Raw genomic sequence first — 16,988 nt, forward strand, 5'->3', positions numbered from 1 at the left:
CCCAAGTCTCCTTAAGTTATTAATTCCATTAAATATTAATTTCCATAAAAGGTTCCCAGTACTGACGTGGCGAGGCACATGGCCTTCTTGGATATGGGAGCAACCACCACCGACTAGACAAAACCTTTAATAGAAAGCTAATATTTAATTTCCTAAAATAACTTTAGGTTAACCAAAGAGAACAATCAAATCACAAGGAAAAGAAAGAAAACAAAAGAACACAACTTCGAAAAACATATTCGAAATACTAGAACGTAAGCCTCTTGTATTTGGTATTATTTCCATAAATAACTAGCATGATGCGGAAAGAAAAATTACCAGTTATACCTTGTAGAAAAACCTCTTGATCTTCTACCGTATTCCTCTTCTAACCTCGGACGTTGTGTGGGCAACGATCTTCCGATATGAGAAACCACCAAGCACCTTCTTCTCCTCCTAGCTAGGTTCGGCCAAAACAAGAAAGCTCCACCAAGGAAGAAGAAAAACACCAACCAAGCTCTAAGAGATGCAAGCTTCCTCTCCTTCTTCTTCTTCTTCTCCAAGTAGTATCCGGCCTCCACAAGACCTCCAAGCAATAGAGAGTTTCGGCCACCACAAAGAGGAAGAAGAGAAGAGATGATGGCCGGCCACAACACCAAGGAAAAGAGGGAGAGAAAACAATAGAGGTTATTCTCTTGAAGCCTTCTCTACCCCCTCTTTTATAATCCTTGGTCTTGGCAAATAAGGAAATTTAATTAAAAACTTCCTTAATTCTTTTGCCATGAAAAGGAAAAATTTATTTAATTAAAACAATTTTCCTTTTCTTAATTTATATGGCCGGCCACACCAAAGCTACAAACAAGGAGAGTTTTAATTAAAGCTTCCTAATTTGTCTCCAGAAATTTATAAAATTTCTTCAATAATTTAATCCCTTCATGATTGGTTTATAAAATGGAAATTTAATAAATTAAAATCTTTCTTTTAAACATGTGGATAAAAAGAAATTTATCTCTAAAAATTAAAATCTCTTTTAATCTACAAATAAGGAAAGATATCAAATCTTTTCTCAATCTTTTGTAGAAACTAATAAAAGAGAATTATTAATTTTTAAACTTTCTTTTAAATCATGAACATGGTTAAAAAGGAAAGTTTTCTTAAAATTTAAAATCCTCCTTTAATCAACAAATAAGGAAAGATTTCAAATTTTAAACTCTCTTTTAAACATGTAGATGATTTACAAATAAGGAAAATTTTTACCAAAAATTAAAACCATCCTTTTAATCTACAAATAAGGAAAGAGATTAATCTCTTCTCTTAATCTTTTGTAGAAAGTTATAAAAGGAAATTTTTAATTTTTAAACTCTCTTTTAAAATCATGATATCCACATAAGAAATAATTTTAATAAAAATCCTTTTTAATATTCTAGTGGTCGGCCACCTAAGCTTGGGACCCAAGCTTTGGCCGGCCACCTACATGACTCATCCACTTGGTCTTGGCCGGCCCTAGCTTGGGTTCCAAGCTAGCTTGGCCGGCCCCATTGGATGGGTAAGAAGGTGAGTATGCGGTGGGTATAAATCTCTATATACTAGAGGCTACGATAGGGACCGAGAGGAGGAATTGGTTTTGGTCTCCCGATGAAATTAAGCATCCCGTGTTCGCCCCGAACACACAACTTAATTTCATCAATAATAATTCATTCCACTAAAGAACTATTATTGAACTACCGCACCAATCCCAAATTACATTTTGGGCTCCTTCTTATTATGAGTGTGTTAGTCTCCCTGTGTTTAAGATAACAAATGTCCACTAATTAAGTAAGTTACTGACAACTCACTTAATTAATATCTAGCTCCAAGAGTAGTACCACTCAACTTCATCGTCATGTCGGACTATGTCCACCGCAGGTTTAACATGACAATCCTTATGAGCTCCTCTTGGGGACATTCTCAACCTAGATCACTAGGACACAGTTTCCTTCTATAATCAACAACACACACTATAAGTGATATCATTTCCCAACTTATCGGGCATATTGATTCATCGAACTAAATCTCACTCATTGATAAATTAAAGAAATAAATATCAAATATATGTGCTTGTTATTATATTAGGATTAAGAGCACACACTTCCATAATAATTGAGGTCTTTGTTTCTTTATAAAGTCAGTATAAAAGAAACGACCTCTAATAGTCCTACTCAATACACTCTAAGTGTACTAGTGTAATTATATAGTTAAGATAAACTAATACATAATTACACTACGACCTTCCAATGGTTTGTTCCTTTCCATTTTAGTCGTGAGCTACTGTTTATAATTTATAAGGAAATCGATAACATGATCTTCTGCGTGTGACACCACACACCATGTTATCTACAATATAAATTAATTGAACAACTACATTTATCATAAATGTAGACATTTGACCAATGTGATTCTTATTTCTAGATAAATGTTTATACCAAAAGCTAGGCTTTTAGTATGCACTCTAACATCCGTGTAGGTCTACTCTCGTAGCTAAGATCCTCTTGGATCTGCACTATCTGAGGCTTAATCACTTGGCTAGGGTCGTGGAGACACTTCTTTAGTATGGAGACATGGAATACATTATGTATTGCTGACATGTCTTGTGGTAAGTCCAGCTTGTAAGCTACTTTCCCAATCCTCTCTATGATCAGGTAAGGTCCTATGTAGCGAGGACTTAATTTGCTCTTCTTGCCAAATCTCATCACTCCCTTCATAGGAGCGACTTTGAGAAAGACTGAATCCCCTACTTGGAATTCAAGTGGCCTACGGCGTGTGTCAGCATAACTCTTCTGTCTACTCTGGGCAGTCTCAATTTTCTGTCTGATCTTCTGAATAGCCTGAGTGGTCTCATCTATCATCTCAGTCTGAATGCCCAGTTCTACTTCCATTTCTTTTCTCTCACCTGCTTCTTGCCAGCAAATAGGTGATCTGCACTTCCTGCCATACAATGCCTCGTATAGTGTCATCTTGATGGTGGCCTGATAGCTATTGTTGTAGGCAAATTCAGCTAAGCACAGATACTTGCACCAACTTCCCTTGAAATCTAGTGCACAAGCCCTGAGCATATCTTCTAAGATCTGATTTACTCGCTCTGTCTGTCCGTCAGTCTGTAGATGGAAGGTTGTGCTGAACTTGAGTTTGGTGCCTAGTGCAGTCTGAACACACTCCTAGAAGTGAGAGGTGAAGCGCCCATCTCTATCAAAAATAATAGATTTAGGAACTCCATGAAGTCTGATCACTTCCTTAACATATAGCTGTGTCAACTGCTCTATAGAGTGGGACACCTTGATGGCTAGAAAATGAGCAGACTTGGTCAATCGGTCCACTATTACCGATATCACATCATATCCATTTGTGGTTCTTGGAAGACCTGTTATAAAGTCCATGGATATGTCTTCCCACTTCCACTCTGGTATTGGGAGAGGCTGTAGAACTCCCCTTGGTCTCTGGTGCTCTGCTTTGACCCTCTGACATGTCAGGCAGGTACTGACATATTTAGCAACATCTCTTTTGAGTCCAGACCGCTAGAACCCCTGTTTCACGTCTTGGTACATCTTGGTAGAACTAGGATGCATGGAGTAAGGTGTACTATGAGCTTCCTCCAAAATTTTCTTTCTCAGCTCTTCATCATTGGGGACACAAAGGCGGCTCCCCTGATAAAGAATTCCACTGTCTGATACTCGAAACTCTGAATTTTCTTCTTTCTGTATCCCTTGCTTGATCTTCTAGATATCTGGATCTTCACTTTGCTTTCTCTGTATATCCTCAAGCAAGGTAGACTCTAAGGTCAATGTAGAGAGTTGCCCATAAATAATTTCCATTCCAAAGTCTGACAACTCCTTCTGCAGTGGTAGGGCTAAAGATGACAAAGACATCAGGGATGCACTAGATTTTCTGCTTAGTGCATCTGCCACTTTGTTAGCTTTGCCTGGGTGGTAGAGGATTTCACAGTCATAGTCTTTGACCAACTCTAGCCACCTACGTTGTCTCATGTTTAAGACCTTCTGGGTAAAGAAATACTTTAAACTCTGATGGTCTGTGAAGATTCTGCACTGGACTCCATACAAGTAATGTCGCCAGAGTTTCAGTGCAAAGACCACAGTTGCCAGCTCAAGATCATGAGTGGGGTAATTCTTCTCATAATCTTTGAGTTGTCTGGAAGCATAAGCTATAACTTTTCCTTCTTGCATGAGAACAGCTCCTAGACCTATCTTGGAAGCATCACTGTAGATGTCAAAACTCTTGTCACTAGCTGGAACAGTCAGAATAGGAGCACTAGTCAATCTCTTCTTCAATGCTTGGAAATTTTACTCACATTTGTCTGACCATTCAAATTTCTTATTCTTTCTGGTTAAGGTCGTTAGTGGAGAAGCTATCCTGGAAAAGTCCTCCACAAATTTTCTGTAGTACCCAGCTAAACCAAGGAAGCTTCCGATCTCCCTGGCGTTCTTGGGTCTCTTCCAGTTGTTGACCCCTTCTATTTTGGCTGGATCTACTTGAATACCTTCTTTAGAAATTATGTGACCTAGAAATGCCACCTGATCTAACTAGAACTCACACTTTGAGAATTTAGCATACAGCTGCTTTTGCTGGAGGGTCTGCAGGACTATTCTCAAGTGCGTGTCATGCTCCTCTGGGGTTCTGGAATAGACTAGAATGTCGTCGATGAACACGATGACAAATTTGTCAAGGTATTCTCTGAACACTCTGTTCATTAAGTCCATGAAGATGGCTGGTACATTAGTCACACCAAAAGGCATGACTACAAACTCGTAGTGTCCATATCTGGTCTTGAATGTCATTCTGGGTATATCACTTTCTTTCACTTTCAACTGATGGTACCCAGAGCGCAGGTCTATCTTTGAGAACACTGTTTCCCCTCTCAACTGATCAAATAAGTCGTCGATCCTGAGAAGGGGGTACTTGTTCTTGATTGTCACTTGATTCAGAGCTCTATAATCTATGCACATCCGCATAGATCTGTCCTTCTTCTTGACAAACAACACAGGAGCTCCCTAAGGTGAGTGACTAGGGCAGATGAAGCCTTTGTCAAGTAGCTCCTGAAGTTGCTCTTGCAACTCTTTCAGCTCTGCCGGAGATATGCGATACGGAGCTTTTGAAATTGGATGGTACCAGGAATCAATTCAATCTCAAACTCCACTTCTCTGTTGGGAGGCAGTCCAGGTAGCTCTTCTGGAAATACTTCTGGATACTCATATACTACCCGAACATCCTCCTGCTTGAGTCCTTTCTGTTCTTCTGCATTTATTATGTATGCAAGAAAACCAGCACACCCTTTAGCTAACATCTGGTGAGCTGCTAGAGAAGAGAGGAGTTTCTGGGTCTTCTTCCTTGGCACTCCCGTGAATTCAAAGGGTGGTTCACCCTCTGGACTGAAGATTACTTTCCTTCTGCGGCAGTCTACTGAAGCACTATACTTGCTGAGGAAATCTATACCCAAAATGATATCGAAATCTTGCATGGCGATGACTACCAGGCTAATATATAGTTCTCGGTCTGCAATTCTGACTGGTACAGCTCGAAACCACTGATTGGACTCCATGACTTCCCCAGAAGGTAGGGTCGTCAAGAAATTGGAGTTCATACTCTCTGTAGGCACCTGTAATTTACTGGCAAAGGATACTGATACGAAAGAATGGGTCGCTCCAGTATCAAATAGTACAGTAGCTAAATGCTGAAAAATAACTACTTGACCTGTTACAACCATGGTGGCACTAGCAGCTTCCTCTTTGGTGAGGAAGAATACACTGGCACTATCAAAGGCTGGAACTGGTGGAGCTTCCAACCTTCCCTGACTGATATAGGATCCCTCTAGTGCTGCTTCCATGTGATATAACTGTGCAGGCTTGCCTCCATATTGCACTGGCTGTGGCTGAGGTGCTTTGAGCTTGTTAGGACATTCTTTAACCATGTGTCCTTCCTGACCACAGGAATAACATCCAGTCTTACCCAAAAGACAGGCTCCTGGATGTGTTCTCCCACATTTGGGACAGGGAGGGAACTTTGTATGCTTGTTTGCTGGTCCTCCCTTCTGGTTACTTCCTGAGTTCCACTGCTTTCTTTTACTACCCTTGCCTTTCCAGTTATGTTTACTTGACTGGGATTTCTGGCTCCTCGCTGTCTTATCCTCTATCTTCACTGGCTTGTGCTGCGCTCGTTGTGCCTTGATGTCGTTCAGGTAGTGCTCAACAATTAATGCCCTACTGATCGACTCTTCACCAATCTGGGGCCGGTGAGCTCCACTACTCACATTCAGTGCTATCTGTGGTCTCAGCATTCTGAGCATCAGTTTGACTCGCTCCTTCTCTGTACTTACTAGCTCTGGGCAGAGACGAGCTAGTCTGTTGAACTTCTTGACTGCTTCTTCCACTGTTATGTCACCTTGTTTGAACTCTATAAATTCCTCATAGTGCTTGTTGGTGATCTGTAGGTGGAAGTACTCTTCATAAAACTCTGACTGGAAATCAGCCCAGCTCATCTGATTGGCTGCCCTCTTGGTCTTTATCCTCTCCCACCACATACGAGCATCTCCTGACAGGCAGAAAGAGGCGCACTTAACCTTCTCGACTTCTGGCCAGTCAAGAAGATCCATTGTTCTCTCCAGTGTTTCGAACCAAGCCTGGGCATCCCAGGGCTCAGTAGTGCCTGAGAAGCTCTCTGGTTTCAGTTTCAGTCACTGTATGAGGTAAGCTTCTTGTCTCTGAGGTGCTGTGACGACTCCCAGGGTAGCTGCTGGAACCTCAATTACCCCTGGAGTCTCCACAGTTACTGTTGGAAGAGTGGGAGAACTAGTTGCTGATTTGCCATCAGATTGGCAATCACTTGTTGCTGCTCTGCTACCTATTTCTAGAGTTGGCAACAACTTTAAAGAGATTGGGCTCAGTTGCTCTGGGCACTTCATTCTCCTGAGCTGGTTCCTCAGTACGGGGGTATCCTCTTCTTGCCATCTAATTATGCAAGGAAAAAGGCTTGATATCTTCTCTATCCTTTCTAAACAAACATATGTATAAATAAAGAAAAAACAAACCTTCTATCTTACTAAAGCGCATATATATAAGCTATTACTCTCTGCTGCAAATAATAAAGAAAGCATAAAAGGAAAAACTTAAATACTTTCTTACTTGAAAACGGCAAGGCTGATGCTGATATGTGTGATGCTAGAGAATGGGAACTGCTCTGATAACAACTGTAACGACCCCCCCTTCTTATCTATACTACTACTCTCCAAGGACGATCGTTACTTATCTATTACTCTACTTACTAGTGTTACTTATGCTATTATTAGCAACACTTAATTTATCACGGCCCTAGAGAAGTTCCTACCGAAAAATTTCGACAGAGTCTCCCCTGTACCAGTGACAATAATCTGAGATACATAAATATATACTTCAGCCACAGGCGGCTGGAACATGTAACAAACACTCATGCAGTTTAATAAGTGTCAAACACTAAAATAACTACTTATTACACAGAGACTCATCACAGCATGCAATCTAAGACACGAATAAACTCAATAAAACAAGGAATAAAAATATAATCTCAAATGACATAAACCATAAAGTACAACTCAACTATTTCTTATCCACTAAACATGAAAACCCAAAACTTCCTAGATCTCTCCATAGTCCTGGCATCAAACACATCCATCACGCATCCTCCTTGTCGCTTTCCTCTTTACACTTAAACTTTTCCTTTATCTGCAGTAGGAGGAAAATAAATCTATAAGCGAAACGCTTAGTAAGTACTAAACTATCTCACAAAAACTCGAAAGTGCATAAGATACAAAGGATGCTAAAACTGAAATGCTAAAAAGTAAAGCTACTCATGCTCATCTAATAGCAAAGCACTAAAATAAACTGCATACTCATGATATACAAGAATAAATCTGCATACTGGAAATAAAGCTAATCATGCTCAATAAACTCAGAAGGAAGCAAATGAAAACCAATACTGTATACTTAGAATTTTAAGAGCTAAACTTTGCTAGTTCTAAACATAGGTGATACTCGTTTCATTTACTTATAGCCTTATAATTAAAATTATTATTTAACTTTCTTCTTCTCTTTCTTGGGCCCAGGCTTAGTATCAAATGTGCGCTCTCTAATAGAGACTGGGATAGCGAGCCTCCAGCCCTATGAGGGTAAAGACCTTGGTCTTACCAGGGCCAAGACCTTGGAATTGGTCACCTGAATTTGTTTAATGACAACCTTGGAAGTCAGGTACTAGCCTCTTACTTTAAATTACTTGTTATCTTTTCTAACTAGACCTTGGTCTTTTCTCTACTCATAACTTCTCATAATCCCTAATAGAGCTTACTAGAACACTGTAAGTATATCTAACAAGTAAGGAATTGCAACTAATTGAACATGCTATAAAAATAAAGCAAGGTCAATCAAACTACAAGATAAACATATTAGTTGTTCATGTTCAAGAAAACTAAGAACTAACACTACGTAGTTTATATAAAAGTTGTTCTTGCCCTTTTTGAGTGGCAAGGAAAATGCTCAACTCATTCTAACTAAATAAAGGTTGTTCTTGCCCTTAAAACAGCAACAAAAGATCTATCCAAACATACTAGTGTACCAAATTGTGCATGCTCATTAAGTAGCAAGGAAAACTAAACTGTGCATGCTCAAGTTAATGACTGTTCATGTTCATGGAGGTAGCAAAGCAAAACCAAAAACTGCACACTAATTAATGAGGCTGTTTATACACTTTGATTTGCAAGAATGCACACTGAAAATACTACCAAGAAAATCTAAAGCAGCATATTAAGGTAGTAACAAAACTTAAACTACATGCTACTATAATATAACTGTTTACGCTTACAAAATAGCCAAAAGAACCTAAAAACTGCAATACGGCATACAAGCAATTCATACAAATGGAATGGAAAGGAAAGTAATTGCACTATATAAGCATGCTGTGAATAGGGAAACAATTCATTGTCCCGGAACTACTCTTTAATCTCTAACCAGTTTTAACAGAAACTAAATCTTTCCACAACTATACAAATTTTTAGGGTTTATATGGCAACAGTATTCGGTACAGCATGTTCTGGAAGTTAGAGAAACAAATGAAAACCGAAGCTACTCTTAAAATCTAGCCGAATTTAACAGAATATCTATCCCTTCTTATACATCCCGATCCAAGGGCTTCATGGTAATACCTACACACTTCAACATGCTACAGAAGTACAGAAGGGAATGGATTCCACAATGACATCCTTCTGTTCCGTCAACCCACAAAGCAAAGCAAGGAAGAAAAAACAAAAAGAACAAATCCCTAGTAAAACATTTGTGCCACGGTTCCATAAGCAAAGAAGGAACTAAAGATCGAAACTACTCCTACCGTAGGTGAGTAGTACTTACTTAGTGTTCTTGGACTTACAACCGAAAGGGAAAAGGCTTCTAGGGTTTTCGGCAGTGACTACTTCGCAATCCCTTCATATCTTCGTGCTCTCCTCAGCGAGACGATCACAAATCCGTGAAAATCCCTCGGAGGAACCCCTTGGCCGGCGCCGGAGACGAAACCCTAACTCCTCTTTGTTTTCACCCGATTAGCGCCGTCGCGTGAAGGAGGAGAAGAACCCGATCGGGAGGAAATAAAACCTATTCCTCACTTAACTTTCCTTTTATACCAAAGTTTATTTTCGGTTTCTAAAATATCGCTTAACTACTATTGGTTTCGGTTTTCTTCAAGAAAATAATCGCTTGATCACTTGGTCAACCGGGACAGGTAAAGGCTTGGCTGAGTCGGAGGTCGTTAGTTTGAACCTTGCCTCAGCCCCTTATTTTGGTATTTCTGTTTCCTTTTATGGCTTAAGGTTAATTCTGACTTAAGATCAATTGAGTTCCTATTTGTTCACAAAATACTTGTGTAACACTTGGTTATCTCGTCTCGCTTAAGGCTTATGACTTGTTTGAGGTCTATGGGTTGAACCTCGGCTGGAGCTCTTTTTTTTTTTTTTTTTTTTGCAACTTCTTCCTCTTGGTAAAAATATCAAACGAACTCCAAAAATTACATAAAAATACTCTAAAAATCTATAGAATATTTTAAAAGCATTTCCAAATATTTTTAAGGGCATTTAGAACTTGAAATAGGGAAAATTGGGTCGTTACAGGAAGCTTGCTCGAGAAGACCGGAAGTTGGGTTCAGGTGAGCCCTATTCTGGATGGAAGAAATTACCCAAGCGTTAGTTTAAGAGTTCGAGAAGGGTTGTCTTGTTATTTTGTCATGCTATTCAACCCCCCTTCTAATCGACCGCAATGATCCAACAAGTGGTATCAGAGCCGAGGTACTTCAAGAGGATTAACCGCCAATCGAAGCAAAGATAATGGTCGGACTAAGCATCTACCCACCAGCATTCGAGGGGGAGTTTGTTTTATGGAAGCAACGCATGAAGGTATATCTAAACACAGATTTTTGTATTTCATTAATTATGAAATTTGGTTATGGAGAAATCAAGAAATATCTCTAGAATGAGAAGCAACGTAATGAATCGATGGCAAACTCTCGGGCTAAATTTCATCTTCTAAGCGTAATACCAGATGAAGATATCGACAGAGTTAGAGAATACAAAAGCGTAAAAGAACTTTGAGAAAAGTTCTTAAAGATCTATGAAGAACCAGCTGAAGTCGAATCCAACTCTTCGATGGACACCAAGTCACAATCAGAATTGTTCGAGAATGAGGAAACTGTCAAGACAGCCAAACTCCATCCCGAGGACATAAAAAGCTCATCCTAGATGAGCATCGATGAAGGGGGAGAGACTTCAGAAGAAAGCAACACAACAAGGGGAGAATCAACAGCTGACAAGGTAAGTCAGGTATGGCCTCTACCTTTTGAACAATTGGTTAAATCAATTGAAAAGTTGCCTGAAGATTTTTGCAAATTTGAAATTGAATCGTCGAAAGAGTTTTTCTGACTAGAAAATCTTTTGTTAAAAGAATTTAGAAAATTAAAAGCATTGCCAAAAGATTCTTGTGAGTTACAAAATACTTTGTCGAACAAATCTTGCAAATTAGAAACATTACCGAAAGATTTTTTACCAATTATGTTGTCGAAAGAATTTCCTGCATGCTTAATATCGTTTATTTTAAATCTGGAAAATTATGTTTTAAGAAATTGTGATAGGCTAAAATAGAAATTTAGATATCATAATGATATTAAAGAAATGGCAATAACTTGAGAACGAATTTTATTTAAATAAATATTTTTTGCCTAAGTTAAAAGATTTTCTGAAATTGAAAATTTCTACTTAAATTTTTACTTAGAATTTTCAAAAATTTCCTAAGTCAGAATTGTTTTTACTTAAAGCGATACTTAGAAATTTTTTTTAAGACTGCTTCTATGAAAATTATTGTAAAAATTTTCAAAGCTCTCAAAATTTTCTATGTCTTAACCCTTAGATTTTTTTCTTGCAACCCCATTTTTTTATGTGATCAAAGGGAGAGAGGAAAAGTATAAGTCTAGGGGGAGGTAGACCAAAAATAATTTTTCTATTTTTTTGCACTTAATTCCAAATTTAGTTAGTTTATTTTCATGTCTATTTTACCCTAGCTTAACTTGGGTTGCTCACATCAAAAAGGGGGAGATTGTTGGAACCCCAAGGTTGTTTTGGTGTGATCAACAAGTTAAGTTAGGTCCTGTGTGTTTTTAACCCTGTGTCTAAGTGTGCAGGAACTTAGGAGCACAGGTAGTCGAGCGGAAGACGCAGCTAGCGAGAAGGACGGCACATGGTGAGTCCAAGGGACGAGGTGCTGCGGAAGAGTACACCGACAGATAAGAAGGAAGCGTGTGGTAGTTCCGAGGGACGAGAAGCCGGAGCGGAAGACTGCTCAAGGAGCAAGAGACGCAGCTAGCGAGAAGGTCATCACAGAGTGCGACCAAGGGACGAAGACTGCGGATGAGTATGCTGGCGGACGAGAAGGAAGCACGCGACGATTCCGAGGGACAAGAAGCCGGAGCGGAAGCCTGCTCGAGAAGATCGGAAGTTGGGTTCGGGTGAGCCCTATTCTGGATGACAGAGATCACCCAAGCGAGCGAAAGACTCGGTCTGAGGCGGTCGAAGCCGGAGCAGAAGACCCGGGCTGAAAAAAGTCAACAGGGTTGACTTTTCCAGCCGGTGCGCCCGGACCCCTCTGGGGCGCTTGGAACCCTTCCGGGTGCCTAGAGTTGACTTTTTGACTGGATCAAGTTTTGACTCGATCTGAACGTTGGGGGATAAAATTTATCCCTCCAAGGGTGCCCAGAACCCTCAGGGCACCCCGACCAAGGCTATAAATATAACCTTGGTCCAGAAGCTTTTTTCAAGAATAAGAACTCAAGCAATTCACTTCCAACACTTGTATGCTCAGTTTGTAGTTAAGCTTCTATTTTCTGCGCTTCATCATTGTACGAGGCTTCTCCGCCTGAAAGAGTTTTTAGTGTGATCATCTTCTTTGGATTAACAACCTCCCTGGTTGCAACCAAGTCAATCCCGGTGTCTCTTACTTGCAAGTGTTAGTTTAAGAGTTCGAGAAGGGTTGTCTTTTTATTTTGTCAGGCTATTCAACCCCCCTTCTAGCCGGCCGCAACGATCCAACACCTTAGTCACCAGTGATAGCAACGACAGTCGTCTCCCTTCCCTCTTCACCGAGCCCTGTCGCATGTGCCCTAGCCAACCTCTGCCCTAGTTTGGATTCGCCCTTCTCGCGATCAAATCCATCACCGACATGCTGCCTTACACGACACTTACAACCATCGCCGGCTACCATCTTCTAGACAGCCACCAGTCACTAGCACAAAATTGGAATCGTACCGTGACCATCCTCTCCAGGAAAGTTGCAACCAGTGTTGCTCCATTGTCGGTAGCTCCTTCCATTGTCCATCCATCCACGGTGAGATTTCATAATTTTGCCTATATAGTCCCTATTGCAAGCTTTCTATCTCGATTGACGACAAGTTACTGTGGCACCGTCTTCTCATCAGATCTGAGAGGAGTGCCTCACTTCCATTGCTACAATTGGATTTCTTCATCAGGCAGCTATGGATCGAAGAAGGGAAGCTATTTGATGGGTATTTAACTTATACAGCAAGGATTGTGAATTATGGTATTGGATTTGGAGGCTAGCGGCCCCACCTAGCTCCGACAATCCGAATGGTCCGAATGTGATTCAACAATCCAATTCAACACTCTACCCACTCGGTCTCACCATTGCGTATGAAATGGGTGACTGGCGTCAGGGGTGACCATGTCATTTGCATCATATGCATGGATTGCATTTATTGCTTGTGATTGTTGTATTTTGGATGTTGTATTTTTGGTAGTTGCATATGATTGACATGCATACAGGAGACATGAGGTATTTGGTCTGATGACCCTTATATATATCCGGATAGGAGGTACTCGTGAGTACAACTTCTTCCCTTGTTCAGTTTTCGCATTTCCTGTTATAGATCAAGAGATTGTATTGCATGATTATTACTGATAGATATATCTTGCTATGCATGTCTGCTCGATACCCGTTGAGTTCTTGAACTCACTCTGTTGGTTTATTCCTTTTTCAGGTTGAAGTCGTCATGAGGTTCCAGTTACTAGTCCCCACGTCGTGTCGACATGGTTTTCTATTTCGGACTTATGTTTCCTTATTTTGTGAACTACATACTTATGATGTATAGTTATTGAACTCGTGTATTTTATATTGAGTTTTTGGTACTCTGCCCATGTTTTTCGCTGTGATGGTTTTCCATTGTGGGTTGTGCTTTCCTCGTTGTTGTGGAGTAGGTTCTATTAAACTGCGTGGTTGTGATTGATTGTGTAGTCAGCCTCCTGTCAGCCGGAGGCTGATTTATTATAAACTGTATGGAATGTTTACATATTTTATTGTATATGTTCCGGCCGTGTTGGCCGAGGATTGAGAGGCCCTGAGGGTTGTGTATTCAAGTTTCAGATTGTCACTGGTACAGGAGAGATGTTGCCGAAATTTCACCGGCAGGGACTCTTCTAGGGCGTGATAATTTCACTCAAGAATGGTGGTGGAAAAACCTAATTCCACCATCATTCTTCATGTTCTTCATGAAAGAAGAAAAAAAAACTCAAAATGTAAGTAAAACCCCAGCATATCCATTGCTATAATCGATGAATATGTTGGTGCGCTATTCACCCTCCCCTCCCCTCTAGCGCTTCTCGATCCAACAGAATATACATCAATATGCCTTAAACAATGATGATAAGCTTTCCTAAACTCTGATACCAATTATAAGCAATATAGGTACATCAAAACAAAATCATATAATACATCTAAGGATTTAGTTATCATCATCTATAAGGCTAAAATTGAATACAATGGCGAGCGAAGAGCTTACCTGAATCCATCGCATAAGCCATTGAGCCTTACTTGTCACCATACAAATTCCTACAACCATAGCGGATGACCTTATGTAGGGATCAGGCAACAATCAGATTCCTTCTCAATGGGGAGGAGAGGGGGAAGAAGAAGGAGAAGCCAAAAGTCAAGATTTCCAAATGAATTTTGACTTCCTTATATATCCCATGCCCATCTTGCAGTGACCATCTATCTTAAAGTCCATAACCCATTAACAACCCATCAAAGTAAATGGAATGGGCTGTTAGATCTGCACATTAAATACACATCTAATATCTTAAAGCTCCTTTATGCAAAAAAGTTTTAGATCACTTTATTGAGATTTAATTTCTTTAATAATAATAATTAGTTGTGCTTTAATTAAATGTTCATTCATATGGACTTAATCCTTTGATAGTAACTAGAATGGAGAAAAGAGAAAGTCAAGGAGACTCTTCGATGTTGTCTTACAATAAGAAAGAAGTCTTGATCATTACCAAGTATCGATAAGGATCACAGTTGATCCACCAACCCATCCAAAGAAATCCTGAGCACCATCAACATAAATTTATATCACAATCTCAACAAGGAATTACATCATGTACATGAAATATTTTCATTGCGCCGAAAATTAAATTAGTGAAAGGGCACGGATTTTCTATAATCTTTCGTTCCTGATTCAGTTTGATGATCCATGTCTAACATCTCGATCAGGAGAGGAGTCACCCTTGGGCTAGGGTAGGATCCAACCCTACCTAATTTTTGCATGTCTTTTGATTATTATTTTTTCACCCCCCCCCCCCCCCCCCCCCCCACAAACTCATTGATTATTCCCATTAACTCCTTCCCCCTTCCAATTTCCAACTGATTAAAAAAAAAAATACTATGGGAAAAGGCTTGAATAAGAACAGTTAGCAAGAAATGCTGAAAAACGAACTCGAATTCGTGCATGTTATTCTCCTTCGATTTCTGTCATTTCATCAATGATTTACTAGACTTTGAATCATGGGTTGTGTGTTTTAGAACCCTATGAAAATTTTTAATCAAGTCCGGTCATGACCATTGCCTATTCGAGTTTTCGTCAGTAATTTTAGCAAAATCATTGCATGATCAAAATTGATTTTACTTTATTTTTGAGGAGTTTTCAACTTGATTCAAGATCCTTGGTTTGTGTTTTTATAGACGACAGATTGCTTATTGATTGGTTTATTATTATAAGTTCTGAAATTGTACAACTTTGAGGTAAAATTTAGCAACTCTAAAATTATGTCGAATATTTAGTTGTGATCATTTGAATTGTGATAATATTTGGAGATGATGTTTATGAATTTTCAAGTTTAGATTTTAGCCTAAAAATTTATGATTATGAATTTTAGGAAATAATTCATTAGTTAATATATTTGAGAATTATAACTATATCTTTTACTTTATATCTTGAATCTAATATATTTATTTAATTAACATATTAATTTATCTTTTTTTAACTCTTTTCATTTCTACGGTAATAATGGAACAAACATTTTTAATCATGAAATTTATTAAACTAATTCTTTGTAACAAGATGAAGAAGAATTTTTATCAGATTTCATGATCACCTACCTTGAATAGGAGTTAGTTAAAAATAATTTGATAACAAGATAATAATTAATAAATTTGATTTTCTAAGAAAAATTAAAAAGCACAATTTGAAGGTATTTTTTCTATGCTTTTGAACGTATTAAATATTAAATATTTTTATTATATATGTTGTAAAATAATATATATTTTTAAATTAATTAATTTATATTAATATAGATCTATTATATTAACGGCCTCTAATGTCGTTTCTATGGATATGGAAAGAGGTACATATAGGTACATAGGTACTAGGTATATGATGAGATAAATTCTAAGTCGTTAATTCTTAAAAATCGATCTCTGATTATTACATCAGAAATATTATGTGTCCCTCGTCTATACTATGTCCTGGACAATTAATTAATTTATAGTAGCAATTATAATCGATGCACACTTACGCAGATTTGAATGGACTCCGCCCCAGATCTTGACAAATCGAGAGCTTGATATAGTTAGCTTTAAAGTCAGCCTTCAAAGGTTCCGCATCAAACTGATACTCATCCATATCCTCACCAATCTGCCACGAGAACATTCATCGTAAGCAAAACATAATTTCTTCTCTTGTTATTGATACTAATGATCAATAAAATTTTTTCATAAAATTAAATTAATTATTTTAAAATTAATCGATCTAAATTAAATATATAATGTCAATTAAAAAAATAAAATGATATGCTCCCATGGCAGGACAGCCTCCGAACCTGCCGATCATTTATTGCGAAGGATTCAGCTGTCAAAAGGAACCAAATACCGGGCATTTTTTACTTGGTCGATCTAGGTGAGCCGCAAAGCAAAATAACTAAATATGTCTCAAATAGGTTGAGATATTTTAAACTAATCAAGTGGACGATCTTGCGGTAGAACTATTCCAATGCGTTTTTCAGATGCTTTCAATTGTATATTATTTATTAGTCATTTGATGATAGCCTTAATCAAATTAAGTGGGACGGTAAGAGGTTCGAGTTCGATTCAATAGGTTTTTCGTTTGCTTGAGCT

The sequence above is a fragment of the Zingiber officinale genome, chromosome 11A, assembly GCF_018446385.1.
Source record: "Zingiber officinale cultivar Zhangliang chromosome 11A, Zo_v1.1, whole genome shotgun sequence".
NCBI classification, from domain to species: Eukaryota; Viridiplantae; Streptophyta; class Magnoliopsida; order Zingiberales; family Zingiberaceae; genus Zingiber; species Zingiber officinale.